The sequence below is a fragment of the Oryctolagus cuniculus genome, chromosome 12, assembly GCF_964237555.1.
Source record: "Oryctolagus cuniculus chromosome 12, mOryCun1.1, whole genome shotgun sequence".
Classification (NCBI taxonomy): domain Eukaryota; kingdom Metazoa; phylum Chordata; class Mammalia; order Lagomorpha; family Leporidae; genus Oryctolagus; species Oryctolagus cuniculus.
Genome location: NC_091443.1, coordinates 10,748,984 through 10,762,832, shown reverse-complemented (window position 1 = coordinate 10,762,832; position 13,849 = coordinate 10,748,984).

The window sequence follows — 13,849 nt, the reverse complement described above, 5'->3', positions numbered from 1 at the left end:
GCGCATGCCCGGTCTTCCCACGCTCCCAGCGCGGATGGCGGGGTGTCCTGCAGGGGGCGCTCTGAACACCAGAGCAGCCAGGGCTTCCCCATGCTGTGAGCTTGTGGCCTCTCTGTTGGGGGCTCTCATGGTGGCCTGTGGGGGACACTCTGTTCCCCTCCTGACTCACAGAAGCCCCGGTCTACCTCTCGCTTGCTGAGGGGTTAGGTTTCCCAGACACTTTTGATCCCATAGATAGACACAAATTCAGAACCTCAGAAAGCAAACCTTCCTGTCCCTCTGTGACTTCCGCGCAGGAGGGAGCAGACGAGCCTGATACACGGAAGGGTTTTGGGTTTCAGTCTCCCCGTCTCTTTTGGGATCAAGATGGGACATTCACAGGCACCCGGGGCCCGAGGCTGTCACAACACCCACGGCGGCTGCTCGGAGCTCGGGCCCGGCCTCCGGGTGCCCGCAGGGCCGGCTCTGGGCTCGGTGACCTCACCTGGAGCTACCTAGCCCATGGTCAGTCTGAGGATCAGTGGCCGCGGGCGCCTGAAGCGGGATCAGCACGCTCTCCTTTGGGGTGCTGGGTGCCCCCCACTCTAGCCTGCCTTGTCTGTACCTGGAACCTGGTGGCCTCTTGTACTGCAGTGGGCTCAGGGGACGCTGGGCACCAGGGGTGCCTGTAACCTCTGCACGGACGTCCTGTCGGCACTTGCACAGCCCTTGCCTCGCCTGTCCCAGCCTGCGGGGTCTGGCTCTGTAGCTCAGCCTGGGGCCAGGCAAGCATCAGGGATGGCAGCCCCACCCCCACCCCAGAGAGGATGCCCAGGGCAGTGAGGCCGTCAGGGGCCGCAGGGGCTCCTCCCCTGGGCGTGGAGGTCAGCAAGGCTGGCGCCATGGGCCTGGGGGCCCAGACCAGAGCCCAGTCTTTTTTTTTTTTTTTAATATTTATTTTTTTAGAAAGGTCTTCCTTACGTTGGTTCACATCCCAAATGGCCGCTACGGCCGGCGCACCGCGCTGATCAGAAACCAGGAGCCAGGTGCTTCTCCTGGTCTCCCATGGGGTGCAGAGCCTAAGCACTTGGGCCACCCTCCACTGCACTCCTGGGCCACAGCAGAGAGCTGGCCTGGAAGAGGGGCAACCGGGACAGAATCCAGCGCCCCGACCGGGACTAGAACCCGGTGTGCCGGCGCCGCAGGCGGAGGATTAGCCTAGTGAGCCGCGGTGCCGGCCCGGAGCCCAGTCTTTCCATCTCCCTGACCCGGCCGCGAGGTCACTCATACTAGTCAATGAATTTCCTTCTGCTGAAACCAATCAACTGGATTCTGTTAGCTGTTCCCGGGCCCCGGGCAGGTGCCATGGTGACCACTGACGAGAGCGGCCTCCCCACGGGCAGACCCAGGTGTGTAGGACTCCCAGCTTATGCAACTGGCAGGCCCTTCTAATAAAGGGTATAAAATGATGCCAACAGAACTACACACAAAGGCAAATATTTAATGAAAAACGGAAATCACAAGACATTACAAAACCTAAACCACAAACATCACAACATCCTGAAAAATAGCAGTGCTTTAAAAATTCACTTTCTACCCTAAGTTACCTCTGGGGCACTTCCTTCCTGTGTGTTTTGATGGCAATATTGTGATGACATTCCCTAGAGAGAGAATCAAAAAATAAATGAAACTTTATATTAGCACTGTTGGTTAATATTTGATTTTCGTATTGATAGTTTAGAAAAGTGACTTTCAGCTTGGACTCCGTCGCTAGGGAAAGGCCGTGCAAAGTCTCGGATTCCTTCACATCTGGGGAAAGCTGTATCCGGTTCCTGTCCTGTGTGAGCTGTGGGGTTTCAGGGCGATCCGGGTTTTCTTGTGCAGTGGCCGATCTGAGGTGTTCTTCGAATGGGTGACACTTTCTCCAGTTCGTCCTCAATGTTTTCTTGTCACGTTGCCATCCCAGTCAGCGCAGCGTGCAGCCAGCACGTTTTTGGACACCATCCCTGTGCCAGATGACTTCCAATAATGTGACTATCCACGGAAGGGACTAAGTCACACAGATGCACCCCCAGCTCACTTCTTTTTAGCAGGTTGCCCCAAATGTCCTCACCCGCTCAAATCCATGCAGAAGAACCCAAGGGGGAGTAGAGACAGAGAGGGGTCAGAGAGTGGTCAGAGAGTTAAATCGATTATTCCTGCACATCCTAGAAAATGTGCGACCACATGAGCCATACCGGGCGGGTCCTTCCCACAGGCTCAGACGAGACCATGACCGCCAGGGTTCTGAAAGCAGGGCAGCTACATCACTCTGATTCTACCTCTGCCCCCCAAACCATAGTAGTGGCAATAAATAGTAGAGCAACTGGGTCTACACATCTGTGTAAGAGCCGAGCCACACAGCTGCTCAGGGTCCTGAAGTCCTCGCTGCGTCCTGTTCTCTCTTCCAGGACTTCCCGCTGGTCGCAGGCTGCAGTGTCAGAGTTGTGTCTGTGCTGCAGGGCTTCCTCAGACGCAAAGATGTGCAATGCAGCCTGGAGAGCTGGTTAAAAGGCAGCCACTCTGCACTTGATACAGTTTCAGGTTCGAGGCTTGGCCTGGCCCAGCCCTGGCCATTGCAGCCGTCTGGGAGGTGAACTAGCAGATGGAAGATTCTCTCTCTCTCTCTGCTTTTCTTACCTTTTTTTTTTTTTAAATTTATTTATTTATTTGAAAAGGGGAGACGGAGAGAGAGAGAACTTTGTCCATCTGCTTCTGATCCCTCTGTTTTAAAACAAAACAAAACTCTTTTTTGCGATTTACTTGGTTTTGCCTTTTCTGGGATGTTTTGTAGTTGGGAGTACACAGCATTTACCATTTCCAGAATGGCTTTCTTCGTGTGGTAATACCCTCTAAGGTCTTTTCACGGCTTGATAGCTCATTGTTTTCTAGTGCTGAATCATATTTTGTGGTATTGTTTGTCCGTTCACCCACCGAAGGACAGCTTGGCTGCCACGAGTCTCGGCAATTATGAATAAAGTTGCTGTAGATATCAGTGTGTAGGATTTTGTGTAGACAAACATTTTTTCCTCGTTTGGATAAATACCAAAGAGCAGGACAGCGTGTTCTGCGGTTGTGACTTTTGGCATTTTCACCGGCAGTGAATCAGAGTTCCAATCACCCTCCAGCCGCGCTGGGATTTGAAGGGACTGGTGTTTTGGACGCTGGCCATTCCCCTGGGTGTCTGCTGGCACCTCACTGTTGTTTTAATTTGCAGTTCCCTGGAGTCGCTTTTCATATGCATATTTGCCATCTGCAGCTCTGCTCGGGGAGGTGTGGGTTCAGATTTCTTGCCCACTTTTTCACGGGGTTGTTTGCTGTCTTATTGTTGAGCTTCAGGAGTTCTCTGGGTGTTTAGGGCGGGAGTCTTCTATCAGTTACATTTTGCAAATATTTCCTCACTGCCTGTGGCTTATCCCGTCATCCTCTTAGCAGTGTCACTCACAGAGCAGAATTTCTTAATGAAATCCATGTTATCGATATTTTCATTCACAGATTTTACTTTCGATGCTGTATCTAAAAAGTCATTGCCAAATCCAGAGTCACTTAGATTTGTTCCTATCTTGTATTCTAGAAAGTACATGGTTTTATGTTTCCTCCCAGGTGGATGATCCTGTTTATGGGGAGTTTTGCAAACAGTCTAACCTCTGTGTCACCATGTCCCTGTTGAGTGTGCATACGGTTTTTCCCAGCACCATTTGTTGGAAAGACTCTCCATTCTCTGCTGCACTTCTTATCCTTTTGTCAAAGATCAGTGCACTGTACACCATCCCTTGGAATCCACAGGGGATCAGTTCCAGGACCCCGGGCTCACCTGCCAGGTTCCGAAACCACAGGCGCTCAAGAGCCTCCTACAGAATGGCGTGGGGTCTGCACGCAAGCTGTGTGCTCGACATCATCTCCAGAGGGCTGGCAGCTCCCAACCCCGCGGAAGCAGTCGCTCTGTTCAGGGAGTCACGTGTGCAGCGCCGATGAGCCTCTTCCTAGAATGGTTGGCCCGTGCCCGGGTTTATCTCTGAGTTCTCTATTCTGTTCCATTGTTCTCGCTGCCTCTCTTTCAACACTGCCGCGCAGTCTCATCCTTGAACTGTTACAGTAGATCTTGAAGTTAGTGCCAGTCCTTGGATGCTGTTCTTTTTCCTCAATATTATGTTGACTGTTTTATCTCTTTTGCCATTCCATATCCATTTTAGGGTCAGTTTGCCTATTTCCACAAAATAATTTGCTGGGATTTTCTCTGGGGCTACTGAACTTACAGATAACCTATCATAGGAAGGAGTAACGTCTCAGCAGTATTGAATATTCCTGTCCATGAACTTGGAATTCCTCTGGATGTGTTCAGTCTTTAATTTCTTTCACCAGAACGTGGAAGCTTTCCTCACATGTGTCTTATTCAGATTATGTTAGATTTCTACCAAAGGAGTTTGTTTTTATGTTGCTAATGTAAGAGATGTTGTATGTAGTTTTTTAAAAATTTGTATTTATTTTGGAGACAGAGAAAAAGATGGGGGTTGAGGAGAGTTCTCCCAGATGCCTGCAACAGCCAGAGCCGGGCCAGATCAGAGCCAGGAGCAGGACACTCAGTCCAGGTCCTTGCACGGCTGGCAAGCACCCACTATCACTGCCTCCCGGGGTCCACGTCAGCAGGAAACCGGAGTCGAGGGCAGAGCCGGGACTTGAACCCAGGCACTCGGATGTGGGGTGTGGGTACCTGAGCCAGCGTCTGAGCCACCAGGTCGAGTGCCTGCCCAGTGGGGTGGTGTGTTTCTGATGTTAGATCCCCGTTGGTAATTGCTGGAGAGTAAGGCAGCTGCATGTGTCTGTTTTGTGCATGAACCTTGTGTCCCCCTCTGACCCCTGAGTTCCGGGAGCAGTGCTGTTGATTCCTCGACATTTTCAGCATCGACAATCATGCTGTGGACAGTTTTGGTTCTTCCTTACCAAGCTGTATACCTTTTTTTTTTTTTTTTTTTTTTTTTTTTTTTTTTTGACAGGCAGAGTGGACAGTGAGAGAGAGAGACAGAGAGAAAGGTCTTCCTTTGCCGTTGGTTCACCCTCCAATGGCCGCCGCGGCCGGCGCGCTGCGGCCGGCACACCGCGCTGATCCGATGGCAGGAGCCAGGAGCCAGGTGCTTTTCCTGGTCTCCCATGGGGTGCAGGGCCCAAGCACCTGGGCCATCCTCCACTGCACTCCCTGGCCACAGCAGAGGGCTGGCCTGGAAGAGGGGCAACCGGGACAGAATCCGGCGCCCCGACCGGGACTAGAACCCGGTGTGCCAGCGCCGCTAGGCGGAGGATTAGCCTAGTGAGCCGCGGCGCCGGCTCTGTATACCTTTTATTTCCTCTAAAAAATCTTACTGCATCAGCTATGTCTCGAAAAAGTGTGCTAAATAGGAGTTGTGAGAAGGGACGTCCTTACCTTGCCGTTATCTTGGGTGAAAGGCATCTAGTTTCTCACCATAAAGTAGAATATTAGCAGCAGATTTTTAATAGTTTGTTTAAATCAAGCTGAAGAAGTCCTCCTATCTCTCTCACTTGCTAAGAGTTTTTAAAAATCATGTTGTAATGCAACATTCTTTGTTGGATTCCATTTGCTAATATTTTTTGATAAAGATTTTATTTATTTATTTGAGAGGCAGAGTTACAGAGAGTGAGGAGGGGAGACAGAGAGAAAGGTCTTCCATCCGTCGGTTCACTCCCCAAAAGGCCGCAACAGCAGGAGCTGAGCTGATCTGAAGGCAGGAGCCAGACGCTTCATCTGGGCTTCCCATGTGAGTGCAGGGGCCCAAGCACTTGGGCCATCTTCCACTGCTTTCCCAGGCCACAGCAGAGAGCTGGATCAGAAGAGGAGCAGCCAGGAACTGGACCAGCGCCCACATGGGATGCCAGTGCCACAGGCGGAGGATTAACCTATTGCACCACAGCACCTGCCCCCATTTGCTAATATTTTATGGAAGATTTCACACCTATGGCTACATAAGATATTGATCTATAGATTTTGTTTCTTTTGTTGTCTCTCCTCATTTTGGGGTGAGAGTAATGGCCACATAGGATGAGTTAGAAAGCATTTCCTCTGTTGCTGTTTTATGGAGGAGATTGTGGAGAAGTGGAATCTTCTCTTCCTCAAAACTTTGGTGGAAGTCACCATTAAGCTCGATGGACCTGGTGACCCCTAGCCCAGAGGGTTCTTAGTCACTGAGTCAGTTTCTTGGGTGGATCTGGACTTACTGAGACTGTTTTGCCTTGCATGAGTTTCGGTAGGTTGTCTTCCGGGAAGCTTTTCAATCCATTTTATTGAAGTTATGATATTTGTAAGCATGGCATTGTCCCTAATATTCCTTTATTATCTTCCAGGGTCCACAGGCTAGGCTCTGCAGTGATGGTCCTTCTCTCATTTTTTTTTCTTTTTTGAGATTTATTCACTTATTTGAAAGGCAGAGAGAAAGAAGGGGGCAGGGAGAGGACAGATCTTCCACCCGCTGGTTCACTTCCCAAATGGTCACAACAGCTGGGCTGGGCCAGGACAAAGCCAGGAGCCTTGGACTCCATACAGGTCTCCAACATGGACGCAGGAGACAAGGGCTTGGGCTGTCTGCTGCTGCTCTCCCAAGTGCATCAGGAGGGAGCTGGATGGAAAGTGGAGCAGCCAGAAGTTGAACTCGCAGCGCCCATACGGGATGCCAGCAGCGCAGAATGTGGCTTAGCTGCTGTGTCACCACACCCGCCCCCTTGAACTTTAGATACTGGTGATTTTGCACCTTCTCGAGGTTTCTCTTGGTTAGCTGGTTGGGCCCTGATCAATTTTATTGATCTTTTCCAAGAAACAGCTTTCGATTTTGTTGATTTTCTCTGCTCTTTTTTTTTTTATTTAATTGGTTTCTGCTCTAACTTTTGTTATTCTTTTATTCTCCTTACTTTCTATTTGATTTGCTTTTCTTCTCTATTTTTCTAGGGTAAAAGTTTAGAATACTGCTTTTGGATCTTTCTTCTCATATTTGCCTTCAATGCTATAAATTTCCCTCTAAGCACTGTTTTCATTGTATGCTACAGATTTCGATAACTTGAGTTTTTATTTTCATTAGTGCAAAGAACCTTAAAATTCTTCAGACACTTCATCGACCCACACAGTACTAAGAAGTGTGCCGTTCAGTTTCCAGACATTTGGAGAGATTGTCCAATTCTCACACCGAGCGGACGGCCAGACTCCTGGAGGTGAAACTCAGGGAACCGCGGGGCCTCCTGAAGTTCCTCTCTTACTGTCCTGCTCCGTTTCCAGCAGTCAGTCGATCATCCTCCCCTTCCTGCCAGGCTGCGGAAGGAACAAGCTGATCTCAGCCGCACCCTGTATGCGTTGGCCTGTCACCCCGGGGGAGGAGTGACCGGGCACCACAACGCCAGCCCTCCCACCTGACTTTTGACAAAATAACTCAACAGAGAGAGGATAGTCATTTTGATAAATGGTGCCAGAGAGAGCAGGAACTCAGGGAAAAAAATATCAATCTTGACCTAAACCTCATAACTTATATTTTTAAAAAATAAGTTAAAATGGATTGCAGATATACATGGGAACTACAAAAGTTAAATTTGGGAGAAAAATCATAGGAGAAAATCTTTGGGAGGTAGAATTAAGCAAATAGTTTTTAACACAAACTGTTACTGGAGAATGGCAGGGTCCTTGTCTTCGCACAAGAAAGAATTCAGGCGTGAGACAGAGAGTAAGTGGAAAGTAAAATAGCAAGGTTTATTAGGGCAGGGACATCCATAAGAACAGATGGGCACCTCTCCAGACAGAACCTGAGCGAGAGTGCCCAGCTGCCCAGACTGGGGGAGAGTGAGGTTATACGGTTGAGTGGAGAGAGTACACCTGGGCAGGCCAGGCGGGTGGCTCATCATAGAGGCAGAGGGCTGAGCGTGAAGTCCAGTTGAGGCTGGGGGTTTTTAAGGGGATGGGCCTTGCCTTCACCTCCTCTCCTGGAACAAAGGACTTTCTGGATGTAAATACTAAAAACTCCTGAGTTTTCCCCCTGAAGTTACTAGACAGGGGGAAGCCTGGCTGGCGTCGCCCTGCCTTAGAGGAAGGATGGTTATCGGGTAGAAGGGGCAGGGAGGGCGTTTGAAGTGCAGATGCTGGGCCGCCCCTGGCAGGTTATCGGGATGACTCTGAGATGCATATGCTGGACATGGATGTCAACTCTTTAGGCCTTTGTCACACACACATAAGCTCATATCTGACTTCCTACCTAACAAAACCATAAAGGGAAAATTAATAAACTGGACTATAAATAATCAAAATTTTTTTTTGCTCTTTAAAAAAAAAAACCTGTGAAGAAATGGAAAGAGAGGAGCCGATGCTGTGGCATAGCAGGTAAGGCCACTGTCTGCAGTGCTGCCATCCCATATGGGCGCCCATTCAAGTCCCGGCTGCTCCACTTCCGATCCAGCTCTCCCCTATGGCCTGGGAAAGCAGTAGAAGATGGCCCAAGTCCTTGGGCCCCTGCACCCGTGTGGGAGACCTGGAGGAAGCTCCTGGCTCCTGACTTCGGATCAGTGCAGCTCCAACTGTTGTGGCCATCTGGGGAGTGAACCAGTGGATGGAAGACCTCTCTCTCTCTCTCTCTCTCTCTCCCTCTCTGCCTCTGCCTCTGCCTCTCTGTAAGTCTGCCTTTCAAATAAATAAATAGATAAAATCTTAAAAAAATAGAAAGAAACTGCTGCAGGCTGGGAGAAAATATTGCAAACCATGTAAGTGACGAAAGACTAGTATCAATAATATACAAAGAACTTTTGATAATCAACAGTAAAAAAAAACACTCTAATGCAAAATGAGCAAAAGACATGAACAGATGTTTCTCACCAGAGGCTGTGCAGCGGCGAGCACACGTACATTAAGATGTCCAACGCCGCTAGTCCTGAGTGAGCCAGACGCGGTGAGATGCTGCTGCCTACTTCTCAGACGACTAAAGTGAAAAATAGTGACGAAGACACCAAATGCTGGCACGAATTCAGAGCAACCGACCACTTAAACATTGCCAGAAGAAGCAACTTCTTGAGAAAGGAACACGCAGCGAGCGTGCTTCCTGCTGTGGGACTCCAGGGTGTTTATCTGGAGAAATCAACACACATTCATGGGATCTCATATGCAACTGCCCAGAGCAACTCTGCTCATAACAGTCCCAAACTGGACACCACCCAGGGACGGGCTCCTCAGATTATGGTGGGTCCCTGTCATGAAGTATGACTCGGCACCAAGAAAAATTGAAGTCCCAGGGGCTGGCACTGTGGCACAGCAGGTTAAGCTGCAGCCTGCAGCACCGGCATCCCGTATGGAAGCCAGTTCGAGACTCAGCTGCTCTGCTTCCAATCTAGCTCCCTGCTAATGCACCTGGGAATGCAGTGGAAGAGGGGCCCCTGCATCCATGTGGGAGACCCAGAAGAAGGTCTTGGCTGCTGGTTTCCGACCGGCTCTGTTCCACCCATCACAGCCATTTGGGGAGTGAACCAGCAGATGGAAGATCTCACTCTCCCTGATTCTGCCTCTCCCCTCTGTAACTCCACCTTTCAAATAAATAAATGAAATATTTTTAAAAAATTGAAGAACTGATGTTTGTCGCAACTGGGATGCAACTCAGGGAATAATGCTGGGCTAAAAAAAACCAAAATGTTAACAATTGTATCAGATCGTTTATGTGGGGAGCAACTCGGACTAGACTAAGTTACTGGAATTAAGACTTATTCTATGCATCTGCTCTCCCACAATATGGCGCTGAGAAGGGAAACAGCTTCTACACAGCTGCCTCCAGTTCAACCAATAAACAGCAGGACCTACTCCTGATTGGAGGAGAGCAGCGTACTCGGCTAGCAGAGTTGGGATTGGCGGAAGAGGACTATAAAGGAGGAGAGAGACAACATGCACCAGGAACATCTAAGGGGAACATCTATCTGAAGGAACACCTGTGCAGCCCCCGAGAGAGCCGGCCGGAGGTGTGCCGCTCCCCCGCGGAAGTGGGGAATGTGGCAGGGGGAACCGCCCTTCCATGGAGGTGGAAGGGACAGTAGCCAACCCGGGAAGAACCAGCAGTAAACCCGGGGAGGGCCGAGCAGACAAAAGAACAGCACAGGGTCTTGTGTCGTTCCTCCACAAAGACGGGGAGCGACAGTTTACATAACATTCTTGAAATGACCAAATTAGACACATGGAGAACATGTAACGGATTAGCAGTTGCTGGGAGTTAAAGATGCAGGTGAGGGCATGAGAGGTGGGCGTGGGGGACGCAGGTCTGGTTGTGAAAGCGCAGCAGGAGAGATCCTCGTGGGGATGGAAGTATCAATGTATCTGTATCAATGCCACCACCCTTGGAAGGGTCCTGGTTGGTTCCCACGAGCGGGGGTCATGAAGAGAACCAGGCTTCCTGCACCTGCTCCCACCATTGCTATGCCATCTGCCGTGAGGCCCTCTCCAGAGGCTGAACAGATGAAGCTGCCCAACCTTGGCCTTTTAACCTCCAAAACTGTACCAAATCAGGGGCCGGTGCTGTGGCGCAGTGGGGGTTAAAGCCCCAGCCTGTAACGCTGGCATCCCAGATGGGCGCTGTTTCAAGTCCCAGCTGCTCCACTTCCAACCCAGCTCCCTGCTTACCTGTCTGGGAAGGCAGTTGAAGACGGTTCAGGTGCATGGGTCCCTGAACCCACATGGGAGACCCAGAAGAAACTCCTGGCTCCTGGCTTCAGATCAGCTCAGTTCCGGCCATTACAGCCATTTGGGGAGTGAACAGTGGATGGAAGACCTCTCTCTCCATCTCTACCTCTCTCTGTAACTCCATCTTTCAAGTAAATAAAGTAAATCTTTTTTTAAAAATGTGACAAATCAATCACTTTTCTTTATAAAGTAACTGGCCTCAGATATTTTCCTGTAGCAACAGACACTGGATAGATACCCAAGACCATCTTATACAGTACAAGTACTATTTATAGAAACTGGATGGATAACCCAAGACCATCTCATACAGTACACGTACTATTTATAGAAACAGGATAGATACTCAAGACCATTACATACAGTACAAGTACTATTTATAGAAACAGAATGGATAACCCAGAAAATCTCATATATTATAAGTACTATTTATAGAAACAGATGGATACCAACACCATCTCTTACAGTACAAGTACTATTTATAGAAGTGGATGGATACCCAAGACCGTCTCATACATTACAAGTGCTATTTATAGAAACAGGGGGTGGGCAGTGCATGGTGGATCCACGGCTCTAAGTTGGCCTTCTGGTCTAAGGACACAGCAACTCCCATCAGCACTGCCCCTGCTACGCACACAAGGCTGGAGAACAGGTGACAGCAAAGAGGAAGTCTTGCCTCCCACGTACCTTTCTAGTTGGAAAGAAAAATGAGCCACCTTTTCCCAGCAGACATACTTGTCCTGCGTGTCATTGGCCAGACCTGGTCGCATGCTCACCTGTACCCTCGCTCACAGGGGCAGGACACACGATTCGTTTCCAGCTGCCTCGTGGCTGCCCAGACACAGCTGGAGTTCTGTTAGCAAGGATGAATGGAGAAGAGCTGTTGGGAGAGGACGCACCAGGCCTGCAGGTAGACAGCCAGCTACCGCCTCGTGAAAGATTCCAAGCCTCCTGCTCGATGGGTCTGTGTTGGTGGTCTCCCTTTGGCTGCCTTGGGAGAGTCTCCATTTCCCAGTGTGTGTGTGTGTGTGTGTGTGTGTACATGCTTATGTGCATTGCCAGGTCCTGGGGGCAGCCCTGACCGTGGCCCTGCCCCATCAAGCCAATGGACAGCAGTTATATCAAGACTGAATGGAGGCCGGCGCTGCGGCTCACTAGGCTAATCCTCCGCCTTGTGGCGCTGGCACACCAGGTTCTAGTCCCGGTCGGGGCACCGGATTCTGTCCCAGTTGCCCCTCTTCCAGGCCAGCTCTCTGCTGTGGCCAGGGAGTGCAGTGGAGGATGGCCCAAGTGCTTGGGCCCTGCACCCCATGGGAGACCAGGAGAAGCAACTGGCTCCTGCCATCGGATCAGTGCGGCGCGCTGGCCGCGGTGGCCATTGGAGGGTGAACCAACAGCAAAGGAAGACCTTTCTCTCTGTCTCTCTCTCTCACTGTCCACTCTGCCTGTCAAAATAAAAAAAAAAAATTAAAAAAAGACTGAATGGGTCATCCGTGATCAGAAATCTGGCCTATCCAGATAGTTGCCCCACGACGTACATCTCTACCCCCGAGCAGCAGTCCTCTAGCTTCCTGAGGATTTCTCTGCAACAAACGTGGGCCTGTGCGCCTCCCCGGCTGAGGACCCTGTAACATGGGCCTGTGCGCCTCCCCGGCCGAGGACCCTGTAACATGGGCCTGTGCGCCTCCCCGGCCGAGGACCCTGTAGCGGATGAGCCTGAACAAAGTTAGCAGAGAGAGTGACGAGATGAGCCGCTTGCTGTCACCTGCACCGATCTCTCCATTGCAAGCAAAATCCCGGAGACATTCTTCATCCCTCCCCTGGGGAGCTGGGAAATGAACAGACTCCCCCTACGTGCGGATGGTTTAATACAAGTGCCCGTTAAATTTCCCCTGCAGTTTAGCAGGCCAGATCTGGTTGGTTGTCTCGGTCAGCTTCAGGATATTGGCTTGAAAGGGGGTCATAAATTTTATTTTCAATTTTGTTTCTATGGCTTTTCTACTTTAATATGCCCCTGCAGACTCACGGAGCCTGATGTTCAGATTAAGGAGAAATGGGGGGTAGAGAGGAGTTCTCCACCCTGTGGATGGGTTTCCAGCCAAGAGTCCTTGCCTCCCTGTGTGGGTGTCAGACCAAGTCGGTTCTAATTAGTGGGCAGTGTTGGGTTGAGAGTGCGTGCATTTCGTCTGGCCAGCTCTCTAAGGCAGATTACCCCCACTTCCTTTTTTCTGTCGGGGCCCACCCCACCCTCTTGGCTATAGGGTTTGACTTGTAACTCAGACCCTGTCAATCAGAAGACTCCACACTCTTGGAATGGGGAGGGACAACTGAAGCTGGGCCAATCATAGCCTTCATTGGAGCAGCTGGGCAGCAGGTTGCCCATCCGCTGGGTCTCACTCTGCCTGGAGCCAGCTGCTTCCCTGGAAGTCCCCGTTACACAAGCTGAGGAGTCTCCCACTTGCCCCTCTTTTTTTATTTGACAGGTAGAGTTAAAGACAGTGAGAGAGAGACGGAGAGAAAGGTCTTCCTTCTGTTGGTTCACCCCCCAAATGGCCGCCACGGCCAGTGTTGTGCTGATCCAAAGCCAGGAGCCAGGTGCTTCTCCTGGTCTCCCATGGGGTGCAGGGCTCAAGCACTTGGGCCATCCTCCACTGCCTACCCAGGCCACAGCAGAGAGCTGGACCGGATGAGGAGCAACCAGGACTAGAACCTGGCGCCCATATGGGATGCCAGCGCCGCAGGCGGAGGTTGACCAAGTGAGCCATGATGCCGGCCCATCTCACTTGCCCTTCTTAAACTTAGGAATACTTGGAGTTCTGTCCCTGTCCGTTATTCTGATTCATGAATAGTAGACGGATCCTTTGCACACTGAGGCTGGGGAGTGCAGTGGGTGCCCCCGGGCCATCAGCACGGGTCCCCACTCCCTGTCCTGTCTCCACGCCATGGTCTTTGAAGTGTCAGAGGAGGTGCTCGGCGGCCCCCTTCACGGCCTGTGTCTCCTGCACACCTGCCTGGGTCATCCCAGGCCTACCCTTCCCGCCCCAGCCACAGTCTCTTCTATGCAATGAGGGACCCACCTTAGAGACCTGGGAGAAGTGAATGGGAAGCCAGCGATGGCGCAAGAGTCAATACTTCCCA